Raw genomic sequence first — 13,746 nt, forward strand, 5'->3', positions numbered from 1 at the left:
CTCCTCGGTAAGGGCTTTCCTCTCCTCAATGGCGGCCTTGCACAACCCTTCTTCCTTGAGTAAGGGCCACTTTCTTGCTTCTCCTGCGCTTTCTTCTCGGCCAACTCCTGCTTCATCTCCTCATTTGATTGCACCATGATATCTATCTTATCATGCAAGCTTGATGCCTTCGATTCCCTCTTGATCTTGTCCTTCGCCTTTTTGTTTCCATCCGACTTGTTCTTGTTTCTTGGGCCATCATCATCTTCATCATCATCATCCGTCTCGGTGAGGGAGCCATTCTTCGGTGGGGATTCTTCCTCAATGAACTCCCAGTTTTGGCTATGTTGATGCAATTTCGAACAATGCTCTAGGTTGAATGACCTACCATGGGAAGCTTCCATGTCCTTGTACCTTTCTTGCACAATTACTCCTAAAAAACAAAAACAAAATTCAACATATGAAACATGTTTCAAACATTTAAAGTACAACGTGAGAAAGAACTCACATAGTTCAATTCAACGGTATCACTTGGTGGTGCATTGCGGTCTTATTCCAAGCAAGCAGCCCAACGGCTACAAACCGGCTTGATAGCGTCCCAACGACCTTGAAGAGACCTCAAGGTGAGCGGTGTTCTATTGGGATACTTCGCCATGAAGCAGAGGAATTGACCCTCTATCATTTGCCAATAGCACTTGGCGGTTTGTCTGTGATGGTCGTCGCATCAAGAGACACAACTTCCCACGCCTTGATAAAAAACTAACAAAAGAATTGTCACCGCATGTTAATTTTTATGCCAAACAAACTAACAACAAGAAGCTATGCATATTCTTCTTATTATTCCACTCAAATCATGGTGAAGTCAGATTTGATACAGGGGATTACTCCACTTTAAGATTATATACAATTTAAAGTTCAGAACCGAGTGACCATACCAGCAGAGGAGAGTAGTCTACTTTGAACCATGCTTGCGCCTTTGTTCTCAAATCACGCGAGAAAACCAAAACATACAAACTGTGCGTGCTATGCAGATGTGGAGGAGGGGGGAAGCTCACCATGTTTGCTAGGATGGGCAAGCAGCCATCCGTCTGCTAGTCCTTCCACATGACCAATGTCCAGTCTATAATGAGCAAGCTAAAAAAAGTGTAATGTATGTGTCCAGTAAACATGCACACAACAAAATAGCAATCGGCCGGTCATCTAATCTATGTAAAACAATTCAGTGATCCCACTCCTATCTTGCATTGTTTCATTGACAAAACCCATTAAAATGAGAGTCATGAATGAGTGAAAAGAAATACATGTTCTGTTATGGAGCTAGCAGTTAGGAAATAGCATGTCTAGCTTTCCAAATCAAGAAGATTTAGACAATCGAGCAACAATAGATGATCAAGCAACAGTGAAAATGACCAAATGAACTGTACATGATCATAGGAACGATTGATATCAGGAATGCACTGTTAGGGTACATAGGACAGAACATGCCAGAATTTGATAACAACCCTAGGAATCAAACAACCATGTCATCACTAGTAGACGAATCAGAGTTATAGTGTTTTAGAGGACATGCCATAAGGGGCTTCTTTATAACAAAGCCTGGTAAACCATCACACATATCACACAGCCAAAACATTCCAACCACTGGCATGGAGATCAACCAAGGACCAACTGCAACCAGCACACACATTACCCAGCACGTCGACAAGGGAAACACTCCAGCGCATGCAACACAATACCCGGCAAAAGACAAAAACTCATAGGACTAAAATTGAGGGCTAAATCCACTAATTATTTTACCATAATCACCACGAGAAGCACAAGTGCTTGCATTAGAGACCATCAGCGCAACCCAGAATCCTAGAAATTGCCATGTAATTAAATGTACCAAGGATGGATGGTCATCAGCACAAGTGCTTGCATTGCAAGACGAGTGTTTGTGACTCCTTGAGCATCTCAATGAGTTCAAATCGATTTCCGAATGCAACATCATATGTGAACTATAATTATGTGCAATAATTCTGCCAACATAAACAAAATGATACGAAAACAAGGCATGATCGTACTGAAGAAAACTAATAAAATGAGCCTACTACTAAGTTTTCCACTCATTCAAAATTCATTTGTACTTTCAAGTAATACTTTGACAAAAACTCAGGTATAACTTGGTATTTATAATATAGCAGGCCCCCAAAACAAAACGAAAATAACAAATGGCAACTCATATGTGACAATTCTAGTAAAAAGCAGCAGCAAGTGTGATAAAAGGAAGTTCTTGTACTAGGTTGTAGTAGCAGTTGCTAGTACCTTTCTTCACGGACAGATGAAGAACAATAATGTTCTCTTCCTTTTCCTGACTGAGATCAGCACCACAATCTAGAATGTAACTGAAGAAGGGCGGGTTTAAGCCATCCACGGTGTGCCCCAACCTCCAGGGGAACCTTGACAATGTAACAATTTAATTCATGACACTGACAAAGACCAACATGTATATATATTAGGAAGTAGTAACAAACATGAGCAGGCTAATGGACATGGGAAGTGTGTAATCGTGTAAGGACAGGCTATGGTTTGATATATTCCAAATTATCACCATTTACATGAAAACCAAAAAGAACTGGACATATATTCACATGTTGAGCTATACTGTTTTTCCTGAATCCGAATAATGATAGGATGCCCAGTTTACATAGTGCCTACTCCAGCCACCAAGTCTCTAATTTAGAAAGAATGGGCTATATTCTACACTAACCCAGCAACACAGACATGATGATTCACTCCAACTGTATTTGAATATAAAATATATGTTTGGACCCCGGCTAGTCCCAGGGCCTATGCTAGTCCCAGGTTCCATTGAAACTAGTATAGAGCTTGCAAGTTGCAATTGTTGCATCAACATTGTGTACAATGATGTTTTGCCGGGGGGATGAGAATAGGAACGCGATGATGTGACACCTTTTGCACGCATCCTGGATAGGAGCAGTTAGTAGATACGTGCTTTGCCGACTACTAGAACCGTGGTCCATGGCCATCAATACCACAAATGGAAGGACAGGCTAGTTGGTTCTGTAAATTGAAAAAAAAACATTATTTCCATGTCAAAGTATTATGATAACAATCCGAAAATAGGAAATGGCCGATACTGAAATTTAAAGTATTGAACGTCACAAGCATGGGTACAGCTAGTGTCACACGTCCAACAATCTAAAGTGAGACTACTGCTGCTATCACTGGCAGTGGAGCAGGAAAGGCGCTAGTTTTGACAACTTGTATGTGTACTACTGCAAATGAACCAGATCAACCATGCGGCTAACTGAAAAATGGAAACAAAGTCCTCCACATGCCTTGGAATTATTTCTCACATGTTGACCCGACAAACAATTAACTAGTTGATTACTCGGATGTATGCAGACCGTTATTTATTTCTTCAAGTAATTTTTCGTTTCAGGTGATCCAAGTCTAGCCAGAATTGCACGAGGAATCGTACTTGCAAAATTAACTTGATGCTCGCGAGACTGGAGAGTGCTGCTACATGCACAAATTCAGTCTTCCAGGTTGACCTCTCAAATATTTTAGGTCTTGATAGATGACCATGTCATGGGCTCATGGCAACCTATGGTCACCATAGTACTATTAGAGTATCTCTAGCAGACCCCCTAAAAGGGCCGAACCCGCAAAATAACCGCCAAAATACAGGTCAAGGCGGAAAATGCTGCTAGACCAGACCCCACTACCGCGTCCGGCCCGTAATTTTTTTTTGCGGGGCGCGACAAAATGCCCACCCTAACCCGCGAAAATGCAGGTTCTTCCGCCCACCCCGTCGGTGCCCTGTATATATCTAAGCGGTTAGTTGGTGGGACATTTCACCCGCGCTTTTCCCCCACCTACCGCCGCCGGGTGCCGCCTTCGATTCCGGCCGTACCAGCCGTCCGGATCATGACGGTGGGCCGCCGCAGTCCCAAGATCGGCCTCCACCACGCCCTCGTGCCTCGGCTTACCGGAAAGCTACAAATCGGTGGTTGTTTTGTCGCGACCACCAGATTGGCTTTTCCAGCCACCGTTGGCTGCACCAAAGCCATGGATTGGTCGGGAGCACCCCGCACAGCCTCGGCAAAGCGCGAGCGCCGCATGCAGGTACTGGTTCCATCCTCTAGTTGCTGGCGTCGGTTTGCCGGCAAGGACTCTTCCGGCCATCGCTTGGGCTCGGCTTGCCGATGCCACTCATAGAGTGCGATGACTGCCTAGAAACAGTGTTGCGGCTCACATCCAACACACGGCAGCACCTCGGATGGGTATTCTTCAAATGCAGAAACGACGGGGTATGCCCTTCTTCCTCTTCTGCTTTGTCAACTTATTTGGTTAAATTATGGTAGCTTATTGAGGTGTTCATCTGTGTAGGAAGGTAGATGCTAATTTTGGTATTGGAAAGAAGAATACATCGATCTATTGATAGAAAGAAACTTAATAGATGTTCGTGCACTCCTTAGTATAATTGAACCTAACGATGCAGCTGCATGTGCAATTAGAATAGATATTAGAGGTGAATCAACGTCTAATTGTTTAGAATCAAAGCCGAAGAATGAAGAATGCAAGATGAAGAACCCCTGGATCAACAATGAATGCATGGAGAAGATGTTGATCCAACTAGTGGGAGCAGTTATGGAAGTTGGATATCTTCTAAAATGTCTAATCGTGGTTCTTGTTTTTTTTGGTCTTGCTGTTTTAGCAATAATTTGGTGAATTATGATGTATCCAATGCCTTTGAAGAAAATAAAGAAGCAACTAAATGTGTTTTCATGCCTGAAAATGCAATGGAAATAATAGATTTCGCAGGCCAGCGTGGGCGGCGGCCCAGCAGACCCCGTAAAATGGACCCTCATAAAAGGATATTTTGCCGCACACGCCGGTCCACAAAAGGGTTTTTCCGCGAACTGCAAACGACTTTTGCGGATCGGCTTTATACGAGGTCTGCTATAGATGCTCTTACATATAAGCAGGAGTCAAATACACGAATTCAGACTGAAGAAGCCATACGTACATGTTCCATATATTATCATCTATCATATAAATGAAGCAGGTATTTGTTCTACCCGAGCGCAACCAGAGGGGAGCAGGGGAAGGAGAGGAGCTAACCATGACTGTTATGGAGCCGATGCCGAACAGGCAGCGGGTCCAACGAAAGAGCCTACCACCACACACCTCGATGAACCCCTTGTCATCTCGTGTACCGATGGAATCCTGCTGCTGCTGCACAAGAAGGACATAACGAATGTTGATCTCAAATGGAGAAGGAAAAGAAGAAATCATGTCCTAGTAATGGATCCAGTAACAAAGACCTGTCCTAGACGCTGGAGCGGGGCTCCATGGAGTTCAGCTTGGGGGTGCCCTCCCTGGGTGAGCTTGTCGAGCCCCACCAACACGTACCAATGTTTAGCACCTGCACATGCAGTGCAAAAAAGAGGTCAATCAACATACCAAAGTGATGAGAGGTTTATGACCATTGTCAACCTGAACCCATGGTCAATACTGTTCGATCTAGTACTGGTTTCCGTGTGGATGTGTGCCTAGCCAGTATTCAAATTTATTGATTGAGCTCAATCCTTCTGCTCATGAACTTGCTCGTAGGGCTGCACGGTGGGTTTTTCCTGAAAAGGATGGACCTTTCATGTAGTTAATTCTGCTGGTATGACTTTAATCTTGTTCCTCCAAAATGGGGTAGAACATGGTGGTTTGATGACATATTTATCTGTTGTGGTTACTCTCAGTATCCGGCAATTACTTTCACCAACTCAAGAAATTATACGAGGCCATGAAGTTCAAAATTTTGGATAGACATGTGTCACTTTTTAAAAAGAATGTTGATACAGAAGTGCATCTCTCTCGAAGAAAAAGATACAGCTTTTTTGAAAACACATATACTATAGATAGGCAAGAACCTGTTTTTTTTTTCTTTTCTTTTAGAACAAATATAATAGACTTGGCAAATGGCTGGACCTGTTTTACACGTTATTCAACAGAAGAGCATATAATGAACATTTTATTCCACAGTAATGTCAATGTGAGCACTCAAAAGCAATATGCTTCATTTCAATGGAGGAAAAAATATCCATTTGACACAGGGATACGGTCAATTTCAACAACAAAATAGGCAACATCACAGAAAAATAGAACTCCGGTGAGATTGTAGAGGTGTTGGCAAGAGCCTCTCTCTCTCCCAATGGATGCACACACGCGCGCAAGCTGTTGGAGCAAATTGACACAAGCAAAAACAGAGGAGGAGGAGAGCAGCACACACACAGATTTGTTTTGCAGGCAACGGATGCCTTTTTTCTTTCTTCTTGCTTGACCAACAACACACACCGGTTCTGCTTTTGATGTCCAGTTACAAAAATCATTTTCTTGTACCGAATTTGAGAGGGGAAGATGGGTTAGAGCAGCTTACTACCTTGACGAGCGAGGAGAACCAGAGGAGGGATGTCCATGGCGTACAGAGCAGCAGCACAACAAGCAGGTGCATGTCCCCTAGAGCAGCAGTACAGCAGGCGGATGAAACAACCTTCCTCTCCCATGGCGAAGGTGCTCGATCAGGGAGAGAGAAAAGGTGAGGTGAGGAAGAGCCTACAGAAATATTACGAGACCGAAAGTTGAAGATTTTGGAGAGACATGCGCGGCCTTCTTAAAAAGAATACTGATAGAGGCAAACTAGATGTACACAAAATAGAATAGAGCAGCTCATAATGTCTAGCACTATACACAAAATAGGCAACTTCAGAGAAAAATAGTAGTCGTACTCTAGTGAGATTGTAGGGAGGCGCCAAACCAGATGAGATCATGCGAATAACAAATCATTTTTTTGTAAAGATCTTTCAGGTAGGCAAGAACCTGTTTTTTTTTTCGTTTTGAACAACTATAATAGAGCTGGCAAATGGTTGGCTCCTTCTTACAAGTCATTCAAAAGAATAGAACAGCTCCGTGATGTCTAGCACTCGAAAGCAATATGCTTCATTTCAAAGAAGGAAAAACAAAAAGACTCATTTGACAGAATAATAGGGCCAGTTCAACAACAAAATAGGCAACGTCGCAGAAAAATACTACTCTAATGAGCTGGATCATTTTCTTGTACCAAATCTGAGGAAATCTGAGAGGATGAGATGGGTCGGAGCAGCTTATTACTTCCTTTCTGGTTTAGGGTCTTGAGCAGCAGCACATGCCTCCTCTCCCATGGTGCCTTCCACGCTCGCCATGGCCGGTGATAGGGTTCAGGTTCCTCTTGCCTGCTAGGTCGCCATGGCCGCGGGCTAGGGAGGGAGGGACTGCTGCTGGTGTGGCCATGGCATCGAGCTAGGGTTTCGTCCTGAGCTGCTGGATTCGATCTGGGGTGTAGGGAGAGAAGGGTGGCGTAGAAGGCGGAGGCCGGAAGGTCGCCGACGAGTCTGGGAGTGGGGAGCTCGCCGGTTGTCGGAGAGGGAGGTGGTCATTGGCGGCTGGATGGGGATGGGGATGGGATGGGGATGGGGATGAGATGGGGTTGGGGTTGGGGTTGGGGGCGGGGTTGGTTGGGAATCGGGAAGGAGGGCCTATCGTCTCTACTGGTTGGTGTTTGGTTATCTTAAAAATCATTTTTAATTGGCACCGATGGGCCTGCCCGCTGCAATAGTTCAAAACCATGAAAAATTTCATGTGGTCTTGGCGGGCCTGTACGCGCCGGTTCGAAACGAATTTTCCTTCTGGCGCGGACCAACAAGAGCGCGCGAGCCATAGAAGGTTTTCGTCATCGACGAATGCTTCTGATTGGTCAGCGTTGAGCTCTCATGGATCGATCCCCTCCTTCCATTTGGTCCATTCATTTTTTCGAATCCAACGACATACACTTCACGTCACGTGGATCATGCTCATTGCTCTCTGTATATCCCGTTTAACGATTCTAGCCTAAACTTCCTTCACCTATTATATATAAATCTAAATGTAAAACCTAATAAACATGTTCAATACAAATATACTCCCTTCGTCTGGAATTACTTGTCGTAAAAGTAATAAAAATAAATGTATCTACAACTAAAATAAACCTAGATACATCCATTCCAAACGAAGGGACTACGAAACTAAGAAGACGTTCAACTTTGTTGGTATAAGTTTTTTCTTCATGTCTACCTCGTCCCGTGTTCCTCCCTCGTCTGATGGTGGACACCCGACTAGTCCCTATAAATTTGACCATCAACTTTGTTGGTATAAGTTTTTTCTTCATGTCTACCTCTCCTTTTGTTGCTATTATTTTGTCCCTATAAAAGGCACAGTGTCCACAACAGCAGCGATCAATTCATTGCATGCAATGGTATTAATTAGAAAAATTAACATTTTTTTTTCTTTTTTTTCTCTTCGTCTTGGCCGCGATGCACAACCTAAGATGACCTATACACCAAGAAGGAGGAAGTACCTCTCCTTGATACTACCCATAGTGGGAGTAACATAGGTAGTACTCCCTCAATCTGGGTTTTATAGAGCATGTGCTTAGTTCAACTTTGTTGATTCCATGCTTCATGGCGGTAAACGGGCTCAATGCAGTAAGGATCCCGGTGGGATGGTGGATTGCCACTGGAGATAACCCTCCGACTCCATACGTTGGAGGCTCTCTCCAAGCCTTGGACAACGCCTTTCGATGGGCAGAGTACGTAGTCTAATTCACGAAATTGATTTTTTTCGAAACTTATCAATACAAAATTAAAGGAATTATGAATTAATCAACACATTTGTGGATGTATTTGTAGGGCACGCAAGCTAGGAGTGATCATAGGCTTGCAAGAAGCTCTTCGGTTGGGATTATTTCTCAATCAACTTTCACTTTTGGCTATGTTGATGCAATTTCAAACAATGCTTTAGGTTGAATGGCCTACCACAGGAAGCTTCCGTGTCCTTGTACCTTTCTTACAGAATTTCTACCACAGGGAGTTTTTCCACATGGTTTCTCACGAAAGGTTTTTAATGAGGCAATATCAATGCAAGCATGGACGATATATGTCATTTTCTCTTTATTTTCCCACTGGGTTTTAGAAGGAGTTTTTCATGGCATATTGTATGTTTTCTTCTCAATTTTTTCCACAGGGTTTTGGAGGAGAACATTTCAAAGATGATGGGTCTCAAGGACAAGCGAGGATTAGGGGGTGTTAGGATTTATTTTAAACTAATTATAATAATTAGGGAATAATCCTCCCTTGTACAGAACCGCTTCGTGCGGGTTGCTAGCCAACCGACGCGACGGTTTTTTCACGACCCCCACGAGCGGACGCATCCGTTCGTGGCGACGGTTAATTCCCTGTGTATTTAATCCTCATGGATCATCAATGAAAGAGACAGTTCGATCAAATCATACTTTCACAGATGCATGTGCTCTCTCATCGCGACTCTCTCCCTTCCTAATCAAAGAATAGATAAAACGAATAGACCATCTGATTTAAAACAAGAGTCCATGTGAATATGCACTTCCATATACACACGCGTGCTTATCCTACTAATCCATGGCTCTAACGCAGTTTGTTAGCTGCACGCATGAGTGCGTGCGTGGCTCTTTGCTTATCCTACTAATCCACGCCAATATATCTTTCTTTCCCCAATAAATACACACGGCCGGCGGTGCGTGCGTGCATCCTTTCTTCTCCCTAGCTAGCAGCTTCTCGCCATGGAGCGCGTGTCGTGGCAACCACTTGCGCTCCTCCTCCTCGCGGCGGCCGCGGCCGTCGCCAGCGGCACTGAGGTCGGGTACGACGGCCGGTCGATGGTCATCGATGGCGAGCGCCGCCTCCTCATCTCCGGCTCCATCCACTACCCCAGGAGCACGCCAGAGGTATGCATTGCACACGGAGCAGCAGATGAATACACCATCGTCTCGTCTTAGTTTCCATGAATGAATTGTAAGTCTCGATCGTTGCTTGCCTGCAGATGTGGCCGGATCTGATCAGGAAGGCCAAGGAGGGCGGGCTGGACGCCATCGAGACGTACGTCTTCTGGAACGGCCACGAGCCTCGCCGCCGGCAGTACAACTTCGAGGGCAGCTACGACATCGTGCGCTTCTTCAAGGAGGTCCAGGACGCCGGCATGTACGCCATCCTCCGCATCGGCCCCTACATCTGCGGCGAGTGGAACTACGGCGGCCTGCCGGCATGGCTGCGCGACATCTCCGGCATGCAGTTCCGCATGCACAACAACCCCTTCGAGGTACCCACACTGCTAGCAGATCCTTCCCAACAATATAATGGTTTTCCTTGGAGGTCAAAATACGACCAAGTTATTGATGCTTGCAGCAAGAGATGGAGACCTTCACGACCCTCATCGTCGACAAGCTCAAGGAGGCCAAGATGTTCGCCGGACAGGGAGGCCCCATCATCCTCTCTCAGGTACGTAGTAACTAACTAATATTAATTATGTGAAACTTATCTAGCTTGCATTCCTAGCTACTTGTCGTCGACAAAAGAGTGGATCAGTGAATATAACATATATATATGTGAACAATTTACATATATAGATCGAGAACGAGTACGGGAACGTCATGGACAAGCTCAACAACGACGAGTCGGCGTCTGAGTACATCCACTGGTGCGCCGCCATGGCCAACAAGCAGAACGTAGGCGTGCCGTGGATCATGTGCCAGCAGGACCAAGACGTCCCACCCAACGTGGTCAGCGCATGCACATTTTCATCTTTCCTATTTTTGTCTCTACCAATTATTATTCTTCTTTCTTCCCAAGTGTAAAACAAAAAAAACTCAATGCTAAGTCTTCTTAATTACTAGATCAACACCTGCAACGGCTTCTACTGCCACGACTGGTTCCCCAAGAGGACCGACATCCCCAAGATCTGGACTGAGAACTGGACTGGCTGGTACCCTACATATATATATACCTGGATCAACCTTTATATATTAATTTTCCTTCTTTTTTTCTTATGGAACCTACATGCATATGCGCGAAATTGGTTAGCACGTTCTACTATATGTTGAATGAAGTTCAGATTGCTCTTACATTTTATCCACGATATATAATTAGGTTCAAAGCCTGGGACAAGCCTGATTTCCACCGGTCCGCCGAAGACATCGCCTTCTCTGTTGCCATGTTCTTCCAGACGCGAGGATCGCTCCAGAACTACTACATGGTGATTGATTTATAACTAATCTATACTTTTCTCTTCTACATTAATTTCCATCCTCTAGCAGGCTGGCATGAACTGAATTTTACATCATTTGACATGTTGATCGTCAATTTATATGTGATCAGTACCATGGTGGCACCAACTTTGGCCGCACGTCGGGTGGCCCATACATCACAACCAGCTATGACTACGATGCCCCTCTCGATGAGTACGGTACGTGAACCATCTCTTGTTGTTCCTTCAATTCATATATTCGTCCCAAGCTTATTTGCATCTTGTAAATTAATAATTAGTGTCAATATGCAAATCATATTCATTATCCTTTTATGTTTTTGTTTTCAGGTAACATCAGGCAGCCAAAATACGGGCACCTCAAGGACCTCCACAATGTCCTCAAGTCCATGGAGAAGATCCTACTCCATGGGGACTACAAGGACACCACCATGGGCAACACCAACGTCATGGTAACTAACATGCATTCACATACAATACAAAAATCCTAGCACTGTTTTTAATGGTGTTCACAACAAAATTGATCCATTTGGTTCATCAATATCTACACTAGGTTACCAAGTACACGCTGGACAACTCCTCTGCCTGCTTCATCAGCAACAAGTTCGACGACAAGGAGGTCAATGTGACCCTCGACGACGGCGCAACCCATGTCGTGCCCGCATGGTCCGTGAGCATCCTGCCGGACTGCAAGACCGTCGCGTACAACAGCGCCAAGATCAAGACACAGACGTCGGTGATGGTGAAGAGGCCGGGGGTGGAAACCGTGACGGATGGCCTTGCTTGGTCGTGGATGCCCGAGAACCTCCATCCTTTCATGACGGACGAGAAGGGTAACTTCAGGAAGAACGAGCTGCTCGAGCAGATCGCGACGTCGGGCGACCAGAGCGACTACCTATGGTACAGGACAAGGTAATCAAACATCTTGATGCTTAATACAGAACTACACTGTTGCATAAGATTGAAATATAAATTAATCTCTGGTGATGATCAAAATGTGCAGCTTGGAGCACAAGGGGGAATCGAACTACAAGTTGCACGTGAACACGACTGGCCATGAGCTCTACGCTTTCGTCAATGGCAAGCTTGTTGGTGAGCGTCCCAATATACTCTGAGTGGTTTGCACACTGATGGATTAATGAACTTGATCAAGCTAAATGTTAATTGATTTGATTAATTGGCATGCAGGGAGGCACTACGCTCCTAATGGCGGATTCGTCTTCCAAATGGAGACACCGGTGAAGCTCCACTCTGGCAAGAACTACATCTCCCTCCTCAGCGCCACCATCGGGCTCAAGAACTATGGTGCTCTGTTCGAGATGATGCCCGCCGGCATCGTGGGAGGGCGGTGAAGCTCGTCGACACCGTCACCAACACCACCGCCTACGACCTCTCCAACAGCTCCTGGTCCTACAAGGCCGGCCTCGCCGGCGAGTACAGGGAGACCCACCTCGACAAGGCCAAGGACCGCAGCCAATGGAGAGGCGGCACCATCCCGGTGCACCGCCCCTTCACCTGGTACAAGGCGACCTTTGAGGCCCCCATCGGTGAGGAGCCCGTGGTGGCGGACCTGCTGGGGCTCGGCAAGGGCGTGGTGTGGGTCAACGGCAACAACCTGGGCCGCTACTGGCCGTCATACGTCGCCGCGGACATGGACGGCTGCCGGCGGTGCGACTACCGCGGCACATTCATGGCGGATGGCGACGGGCAGAAGTGCCTCACTGGCTGCAACGAGCCGTCCCAGAGGTTCTACCATGTGCCACGGTCGTTCCTCAAGGCCGGCGAGCCCAACACGATGGTGCTGTTCGAGGAGGCCGGCGGCGACCCGACGAGGGTGAGCTTCCACACCGTCGCTGTCGGGGCGGCGTGCGCGGAGGCCGCCGAGGTCGGCGACGAGGTGGCGCTGGCGTGCAGCCATGGCAGGACCATCTCCAGCGTGGACGTGGCCAGCCTCGGCGTCACGCGCGGCAAGTGCGGCGCGTACCAGGGCGGCTGCGAGTCCAAGGCGGCGCTGGCGGCGTTCACGGCAGCGTGCGTCGGCAAGGAGTCGTGCACGGTGCGGCACACGGAGGACTTCCGCGCCGGGTCCGGGTGTGACTCCGGCGTGCTCACCGTGCAGGCAACCTGCTGATCCCCACATGAACCAAGGAATAAATTATAGTTAGTGTCGTTTAGGCTTAGTGTTAGCTAACGTCAATCAGGAGCTAGGCATATGTGTTAGGGGGCTAAGTAATTAGCCCAGAACAATTACATGGTTCGCTTCATGTGATTTTCGATGGAGATCATCGAGGTTAAACCAAGAATTTTTCGCCTCCTCGATCAGTTTGCTATAGGGTGAAGATTTTCGGTTGAAGAAACAGGCAGACAATACATATGCGTTGGTAATTTCTATTTCTTATATACATATGGGTTTGCTTATTTGAATCACAAGTAACAACGTGGGAAAATAAATTTTGCACCTTTAATTAAATTAAATATTTAACAGCATCCACGTATAGTTTAAAAAAATTAACTTTTTCTACATAATGTTCCATTCATTTGGCACAAACAAATACACTTATTTATTTTTAATGTTCTTTCTCATGTCTCATTCTGTTGATAATAAAAAGGTTTGTTTAA

General features: G+C 45.9%; 1 long non-coding RNA gene and 1 pseudogene across 4 annotated transcripts; one reads left to right on the forward strand and one right to left on the reverse strand.

The window, feature by feature from the left end:
- Positions 1 to 740: 740 nt before the first annotated feature.
- On the reverse strand, positions 741 to 6,804 carry LOC123421392. 4 transcript variants are annotated; one of them, XR_006619696.1, is made up of 4 exons: positions 5,313 to 6,804; positions 5,110 to 5,220; positions 2,932 to 3,042; positions 741 to 2,417 (listed from the first exon to the last, which is right to left on the reverse strand). It is a non-coding gene; the product is annotated as an uncharacterized LOC123421392 (long non-coding RNA). The 4 variants fall into 4 exon arrangements; XR_006619695.1 differs by having other exon boundaries at positions 5,110 to 5,223; XR_006619693.1 differs by having other exon boundaries at positions 5,110 to 6,804.
- A 2,845-nt stretch (positions 6,805 to 9,649) lies between these two features.
- Positions 9,650 to 13,258, forward strand: LOC123421390 (annotated as a pseudogene).
- The last annotated feature ends 488 nt before the right edge of the window (positions 13,259 to 13,746 follow it).

Source organism: Hordeum vulgare, unplaced genomic scaffold (genome assembly GCF_904849725.1).
Source record: "Hordeum vulgare subsp. vulgare unplaced genomic scaffold, MorexV3_pseudomolecules_assembly, whole genome shotgun sequence".
In the NCBI taxonomy this organism is placed as follows: Eukaryota; Viridiplantae; Streptophyta; class Magnoliopsida; order Poales; family Poaceae; genus Hordeum; species Hordeum vulgare.